Source organism: Schistocerca serialis, chromosome 2 (genome assembly GCF_023864345.2).
Source record: "Schistocerca serialis cubense isolate TAMUIC-IGC-003099 chromosome 2, iqSchSeri2.2, whole genome shotgun sequence".
NCBI lineage: Eukaryota > Metazoa > Arthropoda > Insecta > Orthoptera > Acrididae > Schistocerca > Schistocerca serialis.
The window spans coordinates 382,902,719-382,926,863 of record NC_064639.1 but is presented as its reverse complement, the minus strand read 5'-3'; positions in this window follow the sequence as shown (position 1 = coordinate 382,926,863).

Sequence of the window (24,145 nt, the reverse complement as noted above, 5' to 3'; positions counted from 1 at the left end):
GAAACCATTCGGAATGGGGCATATGTCCGTATGAAATATTTTGCTTCAAGTGTTCGTTCCTGTCATATCCCAAATCAATAACGTCACACCCGATAGCAATACTGACCATTGCTCGTGTGACACCCTGTGTATTACACACGACCTGACAATAAGGGAAGTGCAAAGGAAATCAATCTTCACGGGTTGAAGGGTCTGTGATGTTATTTCAGTGATTAAAAAATCGAATGAAATTCACAAAGTAATTGGTAGTACGAGCCCATTTAACAGTATGGCATACTACCCTCTCTGGCTTGCTGCATGCACTTATTCGTTTGGGGACGGTGTCATAACGCCGTAATATCGTGTCCTGAGTCTAGCTGGCGCACAACTGCTGTAAGTCGTACATTACATCCTGTATACTGCCACTGACACGGAGTTGACATTAAGAGCTGGTCCCATACACGTCGTATCGGGGACTGATCTGGGGATCGTGCCAGCCACAGGAGTGCTTTAGCATCACGCAGACGGTTCGTAGAGTCATGTGCCATGTGTGGACGAGTATTTTCCTCTGGAAAAATGGCACAGCGATCTCATCCCATGAGAGATAAGACATGAGGACTCAGGACGTCCGAAAGGTACTGTGGCTTCGTCAGAATTAAGTCAGTCACTACAAGCCATGACCTGAAGTTATACGAGAACACAAGTGCTGCTCACTCTCCACTACTGCTCAAGTATTATAGTCACCAACACGTCAGATTAAAGGAAGTAATTCAGTGGCGTGCTGCTAGATTTGATAATGGTAGGTTCGATCAGCACGCGAGTGGGTTTTACAGAGATCCTTCGTAAAAGCGAATGGAAATCCCTGTTGGGAAGACGACGTTCGTAATATTACAGAAAAAATATAGAGAACCGGAATTTGCAGCTGACTGCAGAAACATTGTGCTACCCCCAACGCGCAGTTCTCGTGAAGACCGCGAACGCAAAATAAAATAAGCAGAGAAATTACGGATAAGGCATAGAGCAAGTCTTTTCTCCCTCGATCCATTTGCGAAGGGAATAGGAAATGAAATGACTAGTATTGGTGGAAGGTATTCTCCAAAATGCATACGAAGGCTTGCGGAGTATGTATGCATGTGCAGATGTACACAAAGGCTCCGCGAGCAATGAAACCTCTGTGACTCTCCAAAACATGAAGAGAACCGGACCTCTCCCCAAGTCGCCTCCCTACTCACCGACAGCGGTCATCCTACGTAATCCAGAACCGCGACTCATCCCTAAACCCTGTTCGATGCAGTTTATCAATAGTTTATACTTCTAGTCACAGCACTACTCCAGAGGCAGCCGCTTGTGTTGCTGTGCTGACGGCAGTCTACGCATGGGACAGTAATTCCCTAGTCTATCTACTGCTAGTCTCCCGTCAGTCGCCGCGCGGGGTAGCCGCGCGGTTTTGGGCGCCTTATCACGGTCTGCGCGGCTCCCCCTGTCGGAGGTTCGAGTCCTACTTCAGGCATGGATGTGTGTGTCGTCCTTAGCGTAAGTTAAAGTTCTGTGTAAGTTTTGGACCGATGGCGTCAGCAGTTTGCTCCCATAAGACCTTACCAGAAATTTCGAAATTTCCGGTCAGCCGTGCGGGATGACGAATACTGATGCAGCCAGTACATTACTCGCTGTGGAGTGGCAGGGGTGGATGTGAATGAGTCCAGAATGAGATTTTCCCTCTGCAGCGGAGTGTGCACTCATATGAAACTTCCTGGCAGATTAAAACTGTATGCCGGACCTAGACTCGAACTCAGGACCTTTGCCCCGAGATCCAGAGTTCGAGTCTCGGCCAAGCACACAGTTTTAATCTGCGGGAAGTTTCGGGTTACTATGTGCTTGGTGCACAATACGGCGATCCTCAGTGTGGTGATCAGATATGGTCAACAAGATCTTTAACGACGGGTGTACCTACCCTTACGTCCCAGTCCAGTTCATCAACGGACCACTGTCACATCCGGATGCCCCACAGATCTGGATATTGCACGATTCAGCCTGCCGGCCTAACGGAGATCCACAATGGGGCCCCTTTAAAACACTATTTGGTGCTCATAACGTCGTCTCATATGAGTTCGCGTGATTTTCGTGTTCTTCACAGTGATAACAGCCCTTATACCACAGCAGGCCTGATGGTAACACTAGAAACGGACAACATTAATGCGCTCTGGTGGCCATTCTACATGTCATGGAGAATTACAATTCTAATCAGTTACATACCCACCGATAGTGTTGTGTAAGAAGTGACATCCGACCATGTCTTCTGTATCTTTCACTGTTGTAGTTAGGCAGTGTATTTCAGGCTCCTTGCCGTCCTGTCCTTACACACTTTCGACCACCGTCAGGGAAACATCTCCGCTGTGCGCGTGTGAAGACTGCATTTCCAAAGGAACCACAGCTGCGTATGCACGCGGATAACATCAACAAGGACAACCGGAACCGGAGTCGCAGCTGAAAAAAAAAAGAAAGTAATTTCACACCTGTAACACCAGTAACCTATTATTCCTCGCTGTCACTCGTCTCGTCAGCTGTCTAGACCGGATGTAATTACATTAACAAGTTTAAAAACCTGTCTAGCTGCCATTTTTGACGAGCACCTTTCTGATTAATAAATGCTACAACACGCAGAAAGAAGTTCCAGGAGAAATGACATATTTAACATACACAGCTCATTAATTTAAATAAATAGCATTTGTGCCTCAACTAATTTTACAGTTTTGAACATGGCTGTCTTACAGCAACCATATATAAGTTTCCATGGAGAAACAACACAGATAACCGGTTGCAATAATTGTTTAGTACATGGACCCAGATTTCGACACCTCTTCATTAGAATGAACTTTGGGAGACGAGAACATCCAAATTTTAGAGCAGGCATGCTTGAGTCAAAGATTAAAAATTGAAAACTTTCCCCCCTTTGGTAAGTACACCTTGCAAGGAACAGTATCAATCTGATGAAGACACCCTTACAGGTGTCTAAACATATGTCAGTGTATTAAACAATTATTTGTAACCGGTTGGCTGTGTTATTTTTCCATTTCAACTAATTTTATTATGCTATAAATACATACTATACGTCAGTGCTGTTTAAACATTAAGCTGACCACAACCTATGTTAGACGTCAACGTACAATAAACACTCACAGACGGCAAGTGGCTCTATTAGCAGCGGAAAGTATATAAAGGGTGTCAGGGAGGGACGCAATTTATCTGCTTTCGACCAAACATTTCCGAAACGGCTAAGTTTGTGGACTGTTCGCTTGCCGCCACGCTTGAAGCATACCGTACATGGCAAGATGATGCTGTCCAAACCTGCCACCGAGGCAACTGTGTTGCATCACGGGCAGTACCTGACAGGGGTGAACCGTAACTGCGGAAACGTGTGCGGGCGAATAGACGTGCAGCTTCTAAACAACTGAACGCCCTGATGAACCATATGGCTACCAACAATGTTCCCTCAATGACAGTTCAGCAAACGTTGTTGCGAATGAGTCTCCGCAGCAGCCGTCTCATTCATCCACTCATGCTGGCTCCTGTTCATCGGCTGGATTTAGCACTCCAGTACCTCACCTGGACATCCACTAAGTGGAGGCAGGGATCCTTTCAGACGACCGATGGCCGTTGGCGAGTACGGCGTGAAGCAGACACCCTGCAGCTGTCATCGGAAGGATCCAGACCGGAGTAGGGAACATTGTAGACGGGAAATGTTCTCGTGGCATTCCATGGGTCGTCTCATTATTCTAGAGGAAAAATGAATCAACACAAGTACCCCTACGTACAGCTTATTTCCCCTCATTACAATAAACTACCAGCAAGACAACGTGTCACATAGGTCTCAGTATGCGTGCGTAGCTCGAAGAGTACCATAAGCTCCCTGAATTAAAACCCAATCGGAAATATGTGCGACCACCTCGATCCGTCTGTCGGCGCCATGGATCGTCAGCCGAAAAACATAGCGCAGTTGGCCACAGCACTGGAATCAGCGTGACTCCGCATCCCTTTCGGCATCTTCCGGAGCCTCATTGACTTTCTTCCTGCGCGCCTTGCAGCGGTAGTCCTGTAAAATGTAGTTATTCAGGCTCTTGACACGTGGACACATTAACCTGACTAGACAGTGTATTTATGCGCTACACTGCAGTAAAAATCTTATTTCGCACCATTACTTGATTAATCTACACTATTATCTAGCAGTCTACCGAAAAAATGTGTTACTTCTTCCACCAAAGTTCTAGTGCGGTTCAATGAAGATTTATTCGTTACGTACGTTCCAGTGTTTTGATCCAATCTTATTTATAATGGTTTCTTTCGTTCACGTTCTTTGCATTCTTTCTTTTCTTTACGTTCTCAGCTTTTGTTTAATCCCCGTACATATCAGCAAAGCAGGTTATTGCAGAATGGGGCAGAAGGACACCTTATTGGGAATATGTGGGAGAGGATTTCCGGTTCCGGAATTCTCCTGATAGACAAAGAAAGCTTTCCCAGATCCTTGGTCGACATCTAGGAGCTGCCACAATTTTGATGTATTTCTCGGACAAAGTTATGTTTTCTTTAGTCTTCTTTCGAATCCCTCATACCGTTTCTCCACGTCTGTCAGCAGCGGGACGTAAACAGCCTTGCCGCAGTGGTAAGACAGGTTGCTGTCAGATCATCGACGTAAAGTGCTGTTGGGCTTGGCTAGCACTAGGATGGGTCACCGTCCGGGTCTGCGAGTGCTGTTGGCAAACGGCATGCACTCAGCTCTTTGAAGTCAATTGTGGAGTTACTTGACTGAGGTGTAGCGACACTAGTCACAAAAACTGACAACGGGTGGGAGAGCAGTGTGCTGACCACATGCCCCTCTGTACCACATACGGTGACGCCTAAAGGCTGAGGATGACACGTTGGCCGGTCGGTACCGCTTGGTCTTTAAGGTCTGTTCGGACAGTGTTTCAGCAGCGAGCCGAACATGTTATAGTTCTTATTATCGTGTAAATAAAAGCTCACTTTTACCCAGAACGGTATGTAGTTCGACTAATGTCAGTACGATGCATAATAATGGAGAAAAGGTGCTCAAACTGAAGGTGATGTTGGCAAAATAGGGCAGCTGCTAAGACCATTTACTTGCAAGGATGGTTGCTTTACAAGGTCAACATGAGATTGTGTTCCGTCTGTAGCGACCCTGTCGTTGATAGATGTTCAACCCCGTTTTCCCCTTTTATCATTTGATATAATAGAATACAGTAACTCTGCGATCAGACCCAGAGACTCTCACAATTCTGACCGGCCATCCTGTCGTCCTCTGACGACTGGTGTCTTTCGGACGCGGTATGGAGGGACGTGGAGTCAGCACACTGCACTCTGAGCCACTGTCGGCTTTCCGGATCTAGGAACCACTACTTGGAAATCCTCAGTTGGCTTTGTAGGGTTCGGTGTACACCGTTTCAGTCCTCCAATCACGTAAAAATCGCCGGCAGCAACGAAAATTCCCGTGTCTAAGCTTTGTAGTCAGACACTCAGTGCTCAGCTCTGAAGGCAGACAGAATACAATACTTTAAATTTTAATAGTCTTGTTGAAGACTATGCAAATCAGCAAACGGATCACTGTGTCTCCTTCACCTGACGATAGCAGGATTTGCAAAGCAAAGCGGATTTTTTTTATACATAGTATATTTTGTTTGTATTGAATGATTTTAATGAAACAGACCAAAAAGGTATGAAACATCGAAGTTAATAACTTTGTTATATTTTAAATTACTCGTATATTCATTTTTACTGATCGTGAGTGTCTCCGAATCTAGAGCGTCGTGAACAGTTACTCATTACGCTCAAAGTCGCAGTTCCAAGTGACAACTACGGTTAAAGTTCGTTGAACAGTGCTCTGCTTAGCACGTATGGCCTGTGATAGATAGCTGGAGGGCACTCTACATTTCTTTCTTTATTTCTCCTCAAGAAGAAATTCGTAATTCCAGGGAAATAGTCTGAGCCGGCCGGAGTGGCTGTGCGGTCTGGGCGCTACAGTCTGGAACCGAGCGACCGCTACGGTCGCAGGTTCGAATCCTGCCTCGGGTATGGGTGTGTGTGATGTCTCTAGGTTAGTTATGTTTAAGTAGTTCTAAGTTCTAGGCGACTGATGACCTCAGAAGTTAAGTCGCATAGTGCTCAGAGCCATTTGAATCATTTTTTTGAAATACTCTGAGACGAGTAAGACACAAATATTTTTCTTTTTGGTGTCCCGTACAGTCAGTACGTAAAAAAGTAGATATTATAGGGTCACTTCGCTGTCCGACTGTTAAGAATCCTTGTTTCTCAGAAACGGGTTGACGTGTCAGGTTCAAATTGATATCGCATACTAAGGTCTGCGGTCCCCAACCAGTGTCAATTTTTTTTTCTAACTCAGTGAAAAAATGCCGCATATTCTGACAGTCGCAAACTCACTCGTGAAAACGTACAAGGTATTTCCGTTGACCTAGAATAATGAAATTTGTCAAGAAGCAAGAAACCACAATACAAATAAAGGAAAAATAATCCTAATTTTGTTAATTTGTAATTACATCACACAGAAGTGTTGGAATTCTCGGGACTGATATCTTACCAGTATCCACATCGGCCAACGGACAAATTTCGAGATTTTTTATTTATTTATTTATTTATTCCTCACATTATAGCCTACTATCTAGAAAGATAATACAGGCCGTACAGTCGCATTTTTGTGGATAGTAATAGATATATGTACTAAAAATTTGTTTCTAAACTAAACCCTGCCAGAACAGGCCATGAAGGCCCAACGGTACAGTCCGACCGTCCGTTGCGTCATCCTCAGCCCACAGGCGTCACTGGAGGGGCATATGGAGGGGCTTGTGGTCAGTACACCGCTCTCCCGGCTGTATGAAAGTTTACGAGACCGAAGTATTTGTTTGTGGTACTTATAAATATTGAAAAAATATGCTGATTCTACAAAAGTGCTACTACTACAATTATTGTATGCCACTGTAAATCTACAATAAAGAAACCTTAACCAAATACCCACCTACTAATACTGCTCTATTGCTACAGATTCTGTTCTGTTTATGTCCATTTATTAGTGTGCACATCCACTCATGCTCATAAATTAAGGATAACGCTTATTCATGGTGAAACAATGCTCTAGTAGGCGGTTTGCTGGTTTAAAACACCTCGGGTATGACCATTCGGTGCATTTGACCTGCGGTGGTCGTACGGTAGCGCTGTCAGCAGTCCATATACGCAGAGATGTGTTGGTGCACGTCAGAGTACGGTGCAGCGAGTAAGTGTGCAGACGTTTTCAGAGGTCCTGATGGTGACTCTGTATTGAAAATTGATGACGTTGTGAGGGGTAGAATACTAGGGCGACTGCAGGCTGCTCAAACACAGCAGGTCGTAGCACGGTTCCTACTGTGCCACAAAGTGTGATCTCAAGATTATGGCAACGATTCCAGCAGACAGTAAAAGTGTCCAGGCGCTGCAGTACGGGGCGTCCACAGTGTACAACACCACAAGGAGACCGACATCTCACCATCAGTGCCCGCAGACGGCCATGGAGTACTGCAGGTAGCCTTGCTCGGGACCTTACCGCTTGTCACTGAAGCAGTTGTCTCCAGACACACAGTCCACAGACGATTGAATATACATGGTTTATCCGACCGGAGACCTGCAAGGTGCATTCCACCCACCCCTGGTCACAGGAGAGCCCGTAAGGCCTGGTGTCAAGAAGACAGTACATGGTCATTGAAACAGTGGTCCCAGGTTATGTTCACGGACGAGTCCAGGTATAGTCTGAACAGTGATTCTCGCCGGGTTTTCATCTGGCGCGAACCAGGAACTAGATACCAACTCCTTAATGTCCTTGAAAGTGACCTGTATGGAGGTCGTGGTTTGATGATGTGGGTATCATTGGTGCACGTACACCCCTGCATGTCTTTGACACAGGAACTGTAACAGGTCAGATGTATCGGGACGTCATTTTGCACCAGTATGTCCGCCTTTTCAGGGGGGCAGTGGGTCCCACCTTCCTCCTGATGGATGATAACGCAGGGCCCCACCGAGCTGCCATCGTGGAGGAGTACCTTGAAACAAAAGATATCAGGCGAATGGAGTGGCCTGCCTGTTTTCGAGACCTAAACCCCATCGAGCAGGTCTGGGATGCTCTCAGCCGACGTATCGCTGCACGTGTTCCAACCCGTAGGACACTTCAGGAGCTCTGACAGGCACTAGTGCAAGAATGGGAGGCTATACCCCAGCAGCTGCTCGACCACCTGATCCAGAGTATGCCAACCCGTCGTGCGGCCTTTGTACGTGTGCATGGCTATCATACTGCATATTGATATCGAGGTACATGCGCAGGAAACAGTGGCGTTTTGTAGCACATGTGTTTCGGGACGCTTTTCTCAACTTATCACCAATACCGTGGACTTACAGATCCTTGTCGTGCGTGTTCCCTATGTGCCTATGCTATTAGCGCCAGTTTTGTGTAGTGCCACGTTGTGTGGCACCACATTCTGCAATTATCTGTAATTTATGAGCATGAGTGTAGTTTTTTTCCGCTGCTGGATCCGCCTAATACCACCCCTATCAACAGCCATCGTTTTCTGGACTCATTGGGCTTAGGCAGCGTTTCCACGTCAGAAGCGATTACACGTTTCGCTGTAACTTCTCAGAATTCACACTTCTATGACCGCTTGCACCAGTGCAGGGTAGATTCTTGAAAAACTATTTCCTTCCGTGGTCGCCGACCTCAGCTGTCTTTCTTCCTTCTGTAGCGTATCTGGAGCTCTCCTCTAGCCGGGATGCCAGCCTACTGCTGTGCCGTTAAGTGTTTGTGAAGTCTTCCTTGGCCTTCATGGATACCGTGGCGGCAGTATCATCCAAGATGCGCCAGGTCGACTTATTCCTCAGTGGTGCTCTGGGCTTCAACGTCCTTAATGCCTGACTATCATTAGTCGCTACATCTTCGTAGAGCACACAGTCCCACAATGTGTGCTCTGTAGTGTTCACATTGACGCAGTCGCATCTATCATGAATCTGCCTTTTTATCTTGTTTAGGTACTTAGCGCACGAGCCATGACCAGTCAGGCAATGTATCAGTTCACTCGAAGGCTGAAGAAATCTCATTTTCAGTCCCTCCCTAATGATAGGGATGATATGTCCTCATCTCCATGCGTGATGAGTCCCATTCATTTTGCCACAGCTGCAGTATACGATCTGATATTAACTTTTTTTTACACTGTCCTCAGTTTCAAGTATTCTTCGTACCATTTGCTTACCTTTCTTTAACCAATAATGTGCTCCCCTTTTTGTAATTTCCAAATCCGATGGAATGTTCCCATTGCGGGGAGTGCAGCAGGCGCCCGTTAACCTTAGTATCACTCTTCGTTGAACTCTTTTGACTAATGAAGAAGGCTTCACCAACTGCCTTCTATTAGCACAAACGCCCGCGCCGTCTCTTACGTCTCATGCTAATGGCATGGTCTGACTGCGTGAAAGGAAGCCAAGATTGCCTATTTGCCATGATTGTAGTTTCTTTTTTCCTTATATTAGTATCTTTTCTGCCTTTCTCGTCTACATGATGTGCATAATTTTTACGTTTGTCCATGAATACCACTAGATACCTTGTTACCGCGCTGCTTCTAACAGTTATTTCTCTTAATTTTAGCTTAGGATTTCTTGCTAAATTCTCTTTTAGCAAGAGATACGAGGATTTGCGAGGTGCCAGCGACAATCTGGCACTTCAACACTATCCTTCAAGCTCAGGGAGCCCTGGATTACGTTACCACACACTGGTGGCTGTGGGCAGCCTTTTGCTACGTTCTTCGTTATTCCCTCTCCTCGCCATATTAAAGCTGCATCTCCCCCATGCAAACGGTCTCACAGGCAATTGCAAATCACCTCTGGACAACCCAATTCTCTAAGACAATCAAAGAAAGCAGATCACCATACATATCGAAAGCGTCAGAAATATTGATCATCACCGCTAGACCATACGTAAAAGCTCTATATGTCGCTAACGAGATAGATTTATTAAATGCGTCTTCAGCTGACTTGCCTCTTCTAAAACCCGTATTGGTGAGAGCTCATCCCCTGCAGTAGTCTGTGATCATGTAATCTTTGTATCACAGTTTTTCAAATACTTTCTCAAGAACTTTAGCAAGAAAAACTGGTCCGTACGATTTTGGTATCATCGTATCCTTGTCTTCTCCTGTACTGATAATCACTGTCTTGGCGTTCTTTCACAGAGCAGGGATCCTTCCTCGCAAGAAAAAAATGGTTCAAATGGCTCTGAGCGCTATGGGACTTAACTACTGTGGTCATCAGTCCCCTAGAACTTAGAACTACTTAAACCTAACTAACCTAAGGACATCACACACATCCATGCCCGAGGCAGAATTCGAACCTGCGACCGTAGCGGTCACGCGGTTCCAGACTGTAGCGCCTACAACCGCACAGCCACTCCGGCCGGCCTTCCTCGCAAGAGACGCTCGTTGTACAATTCACACAAGTAGATACTTGTTTGATCACTTAAGGTTTGTATCACTTTGACAGGGAGCCCCAACAGGCCCTGGAGATATTTTCTTCTTCAGCCTGAGAATTATTTGCCTAATTTCTTCTTGTGCTAACGGAAACACAAGCTTATTGTTTCTATAATCTTCCCATAACATAGTTGGTACTTTCGTGCTATGAAGGTTCTCCGGAATCGAAAATCTAAAAGGCCAACTGAAATTCCTGCTTCGTTCCTAATGATCTCTACGTCCATAGGACCATTAACTTTAACCCTTCTTTCTTTCTGTTTAAAAGAATAGGAGAAATAAAAATCCTGAAACACATTGTTACTGAAAATGATTCAAATCGTATAAGCTACAACACGGAAATGGAGAATGAAGTTCACCGTTCGATGACTTTCACACTTACAGGTTTTTGCTTTGTGTTCTGTTGTGCTCGTTTCCCGAGCGAGCTTGGCATACCATCCGTGCTATCTCTTAACATCGGCACTCTGGAAGTCGACAACATATAGTGAATCATTTCTCCAAATATAATATAGAGCAGAAAACATGAACTTATGTTTTATTGAGCACCAAAAATACTCGGAACCGGGGTCGGTGACCGACGCTTTGCAGCAGAAGAAAACAGACGGGGTTCGGCGACGTGAGATCTGAGCGGCGATAGCCGGCGGAATGACAAAGCTGTGAGCACCGAAAACGGCGCCGTTATCTCGCCGGCCCATCTCTTGGCACTCGAGCCGCAAGAACAGAAGCGATTTATTGTGTGAAGTGCCGAACAGATGTATAATTTCGTGGAGTACTTCATGGTGTCGATCTCAATCCAGTGACCGTCATCACAGACACCTCTACACTGACGTACGGCGTCAATAAAGCGTCCAGATAATGCAGCACTGCCAGCGAACGAAGCTCCAGATTCTCAGAGAAGCAGCCGTCGTGTACTTTCCCGCGCAGCTATAAACTCAACGCAAATTTCAACTGCAGCTCTCATCCGTTTACGTGTAACTTCGTGAAAATATTACTATTAATACAAAAGAACGGCGGCATCTCGTAAATCGGGTAATAACAGCTAATGGAGAGATACTTCAAGTTTCAGTACCGAAAAATAATCATGATACTTTTCTTTGGAACTACGTTAGTCTCTTCTCTTCAGGGCAGATGGCTATGTTCTGTAGTTTTCTCTGATCATGTGGAGTGACCTCAACAAATTAGGTCTGTAGTAAGATAAAACACTAAAGAAAAGCTAAATGCTTCTTTTAGCCGTATGGCTACCTTCTTGAAAAATAATCGTGTTAAATATAACAGAAGATACACATTCAGCTTGACGACTGGCATTTGACAAACGACCAGCAAAGACCTGTAAATTATTGGAGTACAACAGTTTACCTTCACAAACTGACGAAAGCAGTAGCACAATGACACACAACCTTTTCACTAATACCACCGTATAATATGTTCACGGTGTTAGAAGTTGCTAATGAGTTATAAATAATGAGGCACAGGGTCGTGGTCACCTTTGTGCTCAGACGGCAGACTACCAAATCCACCGGTTAGTCCTTCAACCGTTAGGGGTAAAACTCAGTGGGACCCAGGGCAAGTAAGGCTAGCAACCTGCTTCCCTGGTACTTTAAATATGATGCTGGCAACAATCAGAGCAAAATGCCTCGGACCATTGGAGGTGACGGAGTCCCACCTCTAATTGACAAACCAGGGACTCCTAAGATACGACTTGGCAGACAAATGGTAATGAGATGGGGAGCTATTAATATCAATGGGGGCTACTCTGGGAAGAAGGTAGAGCTGGCAGAGGCTGCAAGTAAGATGGGATTGTACGTTTTAGCTGTTAGTGACATTCGGGTAAGCGGTGAGAAAGAAGATGAAGTGGGAGGATACAACGTCTAACTGTCAGGAGTCAAAGCAGGAATAGCACAATGGGGTGTAGGGCTTTACATTAGGAAAGAAATGGAACCCAGCGTAGTTGCAATAAGGTATGTAAACGAACGACTGATGTGGAAGATTTGACAGTTTATAGCAAAAAAATTAGGATTGTGTCAGTATATTCGCATTGTGAAGGGACATATCAAGATAAGATGGATAGTTTTTATGACGCACTCAGTGACGTAGTTGTTAGAGTAAAGGACTAGGACAGTGTTCTGCTCATGGGTGATTTTAATTCCAGGATTGGAAATCGAACAGATGGGTATGAAAAGGCTATGGGTAAATTTGGAGTGGATATGGAGGCCAACAGGAACAGGAAACAACTCTTGGATTTCTGTGCCAGTATGGGCTTAGTAATCACAAACTCCTTTTTTAAATATAAGAACATTCACCGGTGTACTTGGGAAGGCAGGGGAACCAGACCTGTCATTGACTATATAATAACAGATCAGGAATTCATGAAGGCTGTGAGGGACACACGTGTATTCAGGGGATTCTTTGATGACACTAATCACTATTTAATCTGCAGTAAAATTTGTTTTGTGAGGCCGAAAGTACAGGAGGTCAGGTCCGTATGTAGGAGGATAAGAGTGGAGAAACTTCAGGATAAGGAAATCAGGCACAAGTACATAACAGTGATCTCATAAAGATACCAGCTAGTTGAATGTAGTCAATTACAGTCATTGGAAAAGGAATGTACAAGGTACAGGGACACAGAACTAGAAGTGGCAAAAGAACGTCTTGGAACAGTAGTGTGTAAAGGTAGGATGAAGCAAACAGCTTGGTGGAATGACACAGTCAAGGCAGCCTGTAAAAGGATAAAGAAGGCGTATCAAAAATGGCTACATACTAGAACTCAGGTAGACAGAGGAAGCTATGTTGAAGAAAGAAATAAAGCCAACAGATAACTGCAGCATCCAAGAAGAAATCTTGGAAAGACTTTGGAAACAGGGTGGAGACTTTGGGTCAAGCTGCTGGAAAACCATTCTGGAGTGTAATTAGTAGTCTTCGAAACGGAGGTAAGAAGGAAATGACACGCATTATGGACAGGCCAGGACAACTGCTGGTGAATCCTGTTGATGCCTTGGGCAAATGGAGAGAATATTTTGAAGAGTTGCTCAACGTAGGTGAAAATACGATCAGTAATGTTTCAGATTTCGATGTAAGATGGGATAGGAATGATAATGGAAATAGGATCACATTTGAGGAAGTGGAGAAAATGGTCAATAGATTGCAGTGCAATAATGCGGCTGGAGTGGATGAAATTAAGTCGGAACTCATGAAATACAGTGGAATGTCAGGTGTTAAATGGCTACGCAGGATAACTGAAATGGCGTGGGAGTCGGGACAGGTTCCATCAGACTGGACGAAAGCAGTAATCACACCAAACTTTAAACATGGAAACAGAAAAGATTGTAACAACTACAGAGGTGTCTCTTTAATCAGCGTTGTGGGTAAAATCTTCTCAGGTATTGCTGAAAGAAAAGTGCGAGTGTTAGTTGAGGACAAATTGGATGAAAATCATTGTGGGTTTAGGCCTCTTAGAGGTTGTCAGGCTAAAATGGCTCTGAGCACTATGGGACTCAACATCTGAGGTCATAAGTCCCCAGAACGTAGAACTACTTAAACCTAACTAACCTAAGGACATCACACGCATCCATGCCCCAGGCAGGATTCGAATCTGCGACCGTAGCGGTCACGCGGCTCCAGACTGAAGCGCCTAGAACCGCACGGCCACACCGGCCGGCGAGGTTGTCAGGACCAGATCTTTAGCTTATGGCAAATAATGGAGAAGTGTTACGAGTGGAACAGGGAATTGTATCTACGCTTTACCTAGAAAAGGCATATGACCGGGTTCCTAGGAGGACGTTATTGTCTGTTCGACGAGATTATGGAATAGGAGGCAAACTTTTGCAAGCAGTTAAAGGTCTCTACACAGATAGTCAGGCAATATTTAGAGTTGACGGTAAATTGAGTTCATGGTTCAGAGTAGTTTCAGTTTACCGACAGGCTATACCTGGATTCGGTTAAGAATGATTTTGAAGTAATAGGCTTAACATCAGAAGAGGCACCAATGTTAGCACGGAATAGGGGATCATGGAGGAATTTTATAAGGGGGACTATGTTCCAGATTGAACGCTGAAAGGCATAATCAGTCTTAAATGATGATGATGATGATGATGATGAGGCACAGGGTGTCCCGTTGGAAGGTATTGCAACAGACAGCAAGAAACGTAGTCACCAGCCCAATTATAGCACAATGATTCATACAATACGTAACCGTTCATTGCTTGGGAGAGAATACAAAACTGCATGAAGACAGTGACTTCATATTATTTACGGATCATATGTTGAAAACAATAGACTGGCTGGGTGAGATTAAGATATGTGAACACAAAATAAGCAGTCTCGCATAAGCGGATGACTTAGTTGTGATGGCAGATTCGATTAAAAGTTTGCAAAGTAATATTTCAGAGCTAGGTCAGAAATGTAAGGACTATGGTATGAAGATTAGCATCTCCAAAACGAAAGTAATGTCAGTGGGAAAGAGATATAAACGGATTGAGTGCCAAATAGGAGGAGCAAAGATAGAACAGGTGGACGGTTTCAAGTACACAGCATGGCAACATAGTGAAAGAGCTGGAAGCGTGGTGTAGCAAAGCTAATGCAGTGAGCGCTCAGCTACGATCTACTCTCTTCTGCAAGATGAAGTCAGTACCAAGACTAAGTTATCTGTGCACCGTTCAATCTTTCGACCAACTTTGTTGTATGGGAGCGAAAGCTGGGTGGATTCAGGTTACCTTATCAATAAGGTTGAGGTTGCGGATATGAAAGTAGCTAGGATGATTACAGGTACTAGTAGATGGGAACAATGGCAGAAGGGTGTCGACAATGAGGAAATCAAAGAAAAACTGGGAATGAACTCTATAGATGTAACAGTCAGGGCGAACAGGCTTAGATGGTGGGGTCATGTTACACGCATGGGAAAAGCAAAGTTACGCAAGAGACTCACGGGTTCAGCAGTAGAGGGTAGGAGGAGTCGGGGTAGACCAAGGAGAAGGTATAGTCTGTCTGTAAACTCAAGAGCGAGCAGCGCTTTTGGTGGGGGAAGTGGCCTTTCGCGGAAGGACCCTGCCACTGGCCTACAGGGCCACCCAAAATCAGTTGCCCGTTACCTGTCTAACGGTGTAGATCGGCGTGCAGTGATATACGCCGTTTCTGTTCGTGGGATCTTAGTTGCCAGTGTTAGTCAGTTGACTTTGTGTACTCACTGATACACTTCAGTATCCGGAAGTGATGGATAATCGCCCTGCATTGCAAGTAAATCTGCAGAATACGAAGAAGAGGAGGTATTTGCGGAGTAACGAGCGTTCGGTCGTCTCTAACGTTATTACAGCGTGTGTTAAGGAGGCGATACAAAAAGAACTGTTCGCTAATATTTCCAGTCCCAACCAAAGGGCTACAGCTTATGCAAACTTCAGCCTCGCCACACTAGGACGCATGATTTACTGGAATCGCCGCGAAGGAAAACTAGCCTAACTCTGCTCATACACTATAAAGTTTCTTTTGGTAGAAATGTACTACATGGTAGTAGAAGTGTTAAACAGTTTTCGAAGATAAATACAAATGTGGTCCAAAACAATAAACATCTTTATCACTAGTTGTTCAAAACCAGGAATAACTTGAGAACTTCATGGTAAAAATCAACTAACTTTTCGCTAGTCGAACGTGATTCAATCACGTAGGGGACTGATGACCTCAGCAGTTAAGTCCCATAGTGCTCAGAGCCATTTTTTTGTTAATCTACAAAAATGTTATCCTCTTCAAAATATTTCCAATTACATGCTATACACTCATGCCAGTGCTTTTTCCAATTCCTAAAACACTTTAGAAACTGTTTCCTCGTGATATTTCATAGGTCTCTTAACTGTGCATTTTTTATCTCATCCATTCTTGTAAAACCGCTGTCCTTTAAGGCCTGCTTTGAAATATTTGTACCACTTGTATGCTCTTGGTTTACTCATAAGAGACTCACCAAAAGCAATATTTAACATTTCTGAAAATTTGATACACTTTATTCCATTCTTATAACAAAATTTAGTACAGATTCTCTAATCTATTTTTATACAAAACAAATAATACACTCCTGGAAATTGAAATAAGAACACCGTGAATTCATTGTCCCAGGTAGGGGAAACTTTATTGACACATTCCTGGGGTCAGATACATCACATGATCACACTGACAGAACCACAGGCACATAGACACAGGCAACAGAGCATGCACAATGTCGGCACTAGTACAGTGTATATCCACCTTTCGCAGCAATGCAGGCTGCTATTCTCCCATGGAGACGATCGTAGAGATGCTGGATGTAGTCCTGTGGAACGGCTTGCCATGCCATTTCCACCTGGCGCCTCAGTTGGACCAGCGTTCGTGCTGGACGTGCAGGCCGCGTGAGACGACGCTTCATCCAGTCCCAAACATGCTCAATGGGGGACAGATCCGGAGATCTTGCTGGCCAGGGTAGTTGACTTACACCTTCTAGAGCACGTTGGGTGGCACGGGATACATGCGGACGTGCATTGTCCTGTTGGAACTGCAAGTTCCCTTGCCGGTCTAGGAATGGTAGAACGATGGGTTCGATGACGGTTTGGATGTACCGTGCACTATTCAGTGTCCCCTCGACGATCACCAGTGGCGTACGGCCAGTGTAGGAGATCGCTCCCCACACCATGATGCCGGGTGTTGGCCCTGTGTGCCTCGGTCGTATGCAGTCCTGATTGTGGCGCTCACCTGCACGGCGCCAAACACGCATACGACCATCATTGGCACCAAGGCAGAAGCGACTCTCATCGCTGAAGACGACACGTCTCCATTCGTCCCTCCATTCACGCCTGTCGCGACACCACTGGAGGCGGGCTGCACGATGTTGGGGCGTGAGCGGAAGACGGCCTAACGGTGTGCGGGACCGTAGCCCAGCTTCATGGAGACGGTTGCGAATGGTCCTCGCCGATACCCCAGGAGCAACAGCGTCCCTAATTTGCTGGGAAGTGGCGGTGCGGTCCCCTACGGCACTGCGTAGGATCCTACGGTCTTGGCGTGCATCCGTGCGTCGCTGCGGTCCGGTCCCAGGTCGACGGGCACGTGCACCTTCCGCCGACCACTGGCGACAACATCGATGTACTGTGGAGACCTCACGCCCCACGTGTTGAGCAATTCGGCGGTACGTCCACCCGGCCTCCCGCATGCCCACCATACACCCTCGCTCAAAGTCCGTCAACTGCACATACGGTTCACGTCCACGCTGTCGCGGCATGCTACCAGTGTTAAAGACTGCGATGGAGCTCCGTATGCCACGGCAAACTGGCTGACACTGACGGCGGCGGTGCACAAATGCTGCGCAGCTAGCGCCATTCGACGGCCAACACCGCGGTTCCTGGTGTGTCCGCTGTGCCGTGCGTGTGGTCATTGCTTGTACAGCCCTCTCGCAGTGTCCGGAGCAAGTATGGAGGGTCTGACACACCGGTGTCAATGTGTTCTTTTTGCCATTTCCAGGAGTGTAGTTGATGCTACCAAAACACATGGAACCTCTTTAACAGCTGACAGCAGAGTAAATACCCAATATGCATAACATTGTACAGATACTTTTCAGACATGTTTACGAAGACAGTGACAAAAAAAAAGTAGTGCAAATCGGACTAATACAATACGCGAAATTATAAATTTCTGGTTACTTTTTAAACACTTTTCATGCTGCAGCTTTCAATGCAGCCCTTCAAAGAAAACTTCTACCTCTTAGTAGAAACACAAAGTAAGAACAAGCCTCAAATTCTACAGATTGATTGCACTATATCTGGTTCGTCTTACGAATAGAAAACATACATTAACATGAATAGGCATTCGGTTCTATGTTTGTGGTAGAATCCTGACTTCCATTCTTATGTTAATATTATTTACTCTATAATGTTTTCTTTCGAAGAAGCTATCGTCTTTTGTATTCATTATGGTTTTAATGCATTTGTCTAAAAATAAACGCAGCCGGGACGTATCTGTACACGGCGTCGCCACAGATTCAAAGCGCGCGCCGCGGCAGTGGCGGTACTGCGTTGTGAAACAGCCTGTAGAAGCGCCATGTGACGTAGCTGGGTAGGCAAAGTGGGGACTCGCTCGCTCGCTCTTCAGTTTACCGACAGACTATACCTGGATTCGGTTAAGAATAATTTTGAAGTAATAGGCTTAACATCAGAAGAGGCACCAATGTTAGCACGGAATGGGGGATCATGGAGGAATTTTATAAGGGGGACTATGTTCCAGATTGAACGCTGAAAGGCATAATCAGTCTCAAATGATGATGATGATGATGATGATGATGATGAGGCACAGGGTGTCCCGTTGGAAGGTATTACAACAGACAGCAAGAAACTTAGTCACCAGCCCAATTATAGCACAATGATTCATACAATACGTAACCGTTCATTGCTTGCGAGAGAATAAAAAACTGCATGGAGCAAATGAATACTCCTTCTTGGGCATGCGTCACTGTAGTCCTGTCTGGAATGATTCAGACGCTGGTATCGCGCCTCTATAAGCAGAACAGAGGAGCAGCATCGACAGTCAGGGATTTTTAATGGCGGAGGTAGATGTCGAAAGCCCGATTGTGTTATTCAAAGTGACGTGGGTTGAAAACAGAAGGACTACGAGGACAATTAATACTGTATTTGTTGTGCATATACAGTATAGGAGAAAGAATATAATACTGTAGTAAAGTTTGAGATGATTTGCGGGTATGGAGGGCGGGAAATTCAATACACAGAGCTGTCGTACGTGGAACAGACGATGGCTCTATCCCAACCATGTGTGAAGTCGAAACGTGCTTGGTTAAGAGATTTGGGTACGTGTTTCCATGTTGCTTCACATCTGTGCCACAGTTCATCAGTTGTAGTGGCTGGAGAATAGTGGCAGCAATTCAGTACCAAACATTATGAATGGGTGTCTGTATCGAGATAGGTCAGGAGTGCATGAGCGACACGTAGCCTTGCTTTGTCTTGTTGAAAGACAACGTCACAGATACCTCAAAAATAGGCCAGTCACTGGCTTTCGCACTCCGTCTTCAGGACACAAGTGGCCCATCGGGACCATCCGACCGCCTTGTCATCCTCAGTTGATGATGCGGATAGGAGGGGCGTGTCGTCAGCACACCGCTCTCCCAGTCACTGGCAAAAAAAAAGAAGGAAAAAATGGCACTAAGCACTATGGGACTTGAAATCTGAGGTCATCAGTCCCCTAGACTTAGAACTACTTAAATCTAACTAACCTAAGGACATCACACACATCCATGCCCGAGGCGGGATTCGAACCTGCGACCGTAACAGTAGCGCAGTTCCGGACTGACGCGCCTAGAACCGCTCGACCACAATGGCCGGCAGTCTCTGGCCTTAGCATATCAGAAATACATGCTGTAACAGGTATAAGTGCAGATATTTTTACTGGTGACTCAGCACAGTATACTGAACTACATTACTTCAGTGTTTACTTCATTTCAGACTAATGACTATAGCTATTAGGAGTAGTATGTTTTTAGATTCATTAGTACAACAAAGTATGTGTGACAAGAGCAAAACAGTAATGCTTATTTTCCCTTGGGTAGCATATAGATGTTGGAGGGTGGATGCATTTATGAAAAACATTTAGTCTATATTGCAGGCGTAGTCTACTTAGTGATGCAGTTACGACCGTGCAACAAATATCAGGTAGTAAATTATGTCATGTCTTTACAGGAAGACTGTTCGATGCAGAGAAAAATCGAAACAATGCACTGTTGTTCATACATATTAAGGTACCACACATAAAAGTATCTGCACTAATACTCATTACACCCTAAGTAATACATGCGAGAGAAACATGGACAGTGGGGCGACCAGTGACAACACTCGACACAAGAGTGGCACCACACATCTTTTCAGACGAGACTTGGTTCTGCATACAGCATCCAAATGGACGTATCCATTCGTGGAGGCGCCAAGGGGAACATCTGTTATCAGATTGATGTAATCATCGTCATATGAACTCAGCAGTGCGTATGATGGCACGAAAAGCCATTAGGTAAACAACTTGATCACTTGCAGCTGGTACAGCTGCTAATTTGGACTGTCCACGTTTCTCTCCATGTAGCCACGTCAAGGGAAGTCACGTTAGTGCTCGCCGTGCATACAGCCCGTGCTACTCCACGCATCGTCGCACTGTCCTTGCAGACAATTGTCTTGCTGCAAACAAGCCGCTTTGAGTTGGTTTGAAGATAACGTATTCGTGACTCACCACTTTACAACGTTTCCTCCTGTGTAGATGATTATTTAATCGAAACCGGTAGAGAATAAAGGTGTATTTGTACGGCTGATGGCTCAGAGATCAGAGATGCATTTCTTCAAATTCCCGACTAAAGTTACGCCTGTTGTCTGTTATGGTCTTATATAGCGGAGTGAACAGTAGGTGCATCCCCTGAGGCACTAGCTGTGTAGAGCCTTAGAGATTCTGAATGGTGTTGAGCATGAACCTCCTGAAACCATCGATTTCATCTCTGCATGGCGGTCGTGCGGTACCTGTCAATTCGAACAGCAATGCCATATTGTGATAAGCTAGTTTCGAGAGGTCACTAACCCAATGCTGTCGCGTTGCGACACTTGCTGTTAGGCGTTTCAACTTCTTACCGGCTCACCACAATATTACTGCAGCTTGGAATAATGGCGATTCTGTGCGCTCATCTTAAGTCAGCACGTAATCGTGTTGATAGTGTATGCACAACTGACCTGAAAGCAGTGATATTGCGACGCATTTTCGTTACTCACCGATGTTCTTGTTTACCGTAACTTCAGGGCATTTTTCCGATATAGGCCAAGAGCAAATAAAGGCCAAGTGCAGTTATATCGTGGTTGAATAGTAGATGTGGCAGAACACGATCTTATCACAATCAGCCAACATTTAAATGCGATTTGTCAATCAGGAACCTACCGTATAATCTTGACGTTAGTAATAACCGCTTTGTGGGGAAGCGCTGAAATGCTAATCATTTGCGTATCCGAGTATGCCCGGCGCTTTATACTAGTTTGCCTTCGTACCTTTGCAATCTTAATGACCAGCAGTGTATACACAAGGTGTGTGAGAGCTGCATAATATGGTAACGAACGATCGGCTGTTAATTTTGCGTTACATAGCTACAGCTTTAGCCACACAAAAAGACAATTACTCAAGGTGCGTGAAGAACTGACTTCTAGAAAGCTCTTGTCAGGATGGGTGGCTTATTTGTCCAACACTGACCGAGAGCGAATGCAAAAGCAAATTTGCAAACAACGTTTACTGTTTAAAACCCAATGCATCTGATTTTGTTCGCCGAATTAATACTATAGGTACGACGCGTCCCCAGTACTTCGTAACAGAAACAAAACAGCAGTAAAGGGAATGAGTGGAGGCTGCTGTTCCTGCATCGAGTAGGGTTTGTAGATTGTTGGTTCAAAATGGTTCAAATGGCTCTGAGCACTATGGGACTGAACTTCTAAGGTCATCAGTCCCCTAGAACTAAGAACTACATAAACCTAACTAACCTAACGACATCACACACATCCATGCCCGAGGCAGGATTCGAACCTGCGACCGTAGCGGTCGCGCGGTTCCAGACTGAAGCGCCTAGAACCGCTCGGCCACTCCGGCCGGCGTAGATTGTTGAAATCGAAAACGTTACTGCTCGGTTTTTCCGGAAGGCAAAGATTCTTATTAAAGAATAAAACACCGACTCGCGAATACTACACATCTGCTGGACCAAACACATGAAAATAGACCCGAGAAAGAAACTGGACTAAGAAAAATAATCTTTTATATATGCATTGTATTTGCCTACAAACTTTCGTCAGGGGGAACATTGAGTTATTTAAATTGTTAAATGACGGACGACCCATTTTTCGCTAGTTTCATAGTAACACTTTAAATGCGCAAATACAGAAAGCGAAATCTGTTTTAGTTCACTGAAGACTTTATGTTAATAGTAGATGGGTGATTGTATGTGACAAGTTAAAACTGTGCCACACTCAGATTCGAGCCTGGGAATACGCCATTTTATGGACAATGAGTTACAACGTAGGCCTTGCAAGCACTCCCCCACTACCATATAAAAGAGTCAACTTGTCATGCATTTTTCCTCTTACCTCCTCACTCTCAGATGATGGTTGCTTAGAAGACGTACCACACTCAACCTCCAGCAAGGAAATGTGTAATGAACTCCATCCTAACAGGGTTTTCAAATCCCTACTGTACCGACCGACCGCCGTGTCATCCTCAGCCAATAGGCGTCGCTGGATGTGGAAAGGAGGGGAATGTGGTCAGCACACCTCTCTCGACCGTTGTCAGCTTTCGTGACTGGAGCCGCTACTTTTCAGCTAAGCAGCTTCTCAATTGGCGTCAGACGGGCTGAATGCACCCCTCTTACCAACAGCGCTATGCAGACGTGGACGGCCTCCCATCACCTACGTACTAGCCTAGCCTGACAGTGCTTAATTTCAGAAATCTGACGGGGATCTGTGGTTCTGCTGTGGCAAAACCGTTGATAGGAAGGGAATGTACTCTGTGGGAAAATACGGACAGGCACACACAAAATGAGGCTTACTCAAAAAATACTCACATCTCTGATGTAACTAAACACCGTTCTTCACACTACAACATGCCTTCACAGATGCAGGTGTAGTAGATGTTGATACATTTACCAGAACAAATAGTAATTCCACTTCTTCTAGAATTGTCGTTACCACTGCAGTGTTCCATCAAATGTCACAGCAAATAATCACACATGTGTGTACTGTGACCTACAGGGAACGGACACAGACTCTGATGAAAGAATATGTCAGTGAAAGCAAAAACGTTCCAGGGAGCGTATGCGTCTCTATGAGAGAGCCTCAGTATTGTCGCTGTTCTATAAGCGAACGCTTTTCCGCCAGCAGCCACCTGCGCTTCGCTGTTGAGAACTGGACACAGCACCGCCAACTGTTACGGCTCTCCTTCGGTGTATGAAATGTAATTAGTAGAAATGTGTTTGAAATGTAATCTTTTCGATGAAGTCTGAATTGAAATGGGCTTAATCCTAGCAGTGCCAAGGGGGAGGACGTACATTTTCTCCACCTTTTGAAAATATTGTAATGTAGCCAGTTATCAGTATTTTAAAATTTTGTAAATTTTTGTTGTTGTTTTTAAGCAATTCTTCTACTGGATTCCATAAATGATATTATATATATATATATATATATATATATATATATATATATATATATATATATATATATATATATAAGTTTAACTTCAGCCAAAAATTTAAGTCCGGGTAGAAGATGTCACTTTCCACAATATTTTCAATGTTAGGACCTTCCTTACAGATGTCTTTAAAAATCTCTTGTGAGTAGAAGCCAACAACAATTAATGAAATAAGCATTTTTTAAATTTTTTTGTAGTGGTCATCAAGTACCCCTAGCTTGGCAGTACACGTTATTGAAAACGCATTGCTATTGCTAACAGAGTGCCAGAAGACATTTTCAGGTTCTGGATCCACTTACTTATCAAACTCCCTTTAAAAGTATGTTATTAATGTAAATCAACAACAATTAACAAAGTTCTTAAAACCTTTTATAGGACAGGCACAAAATACCTCTTCCTCACTTGACAGTGTGCAT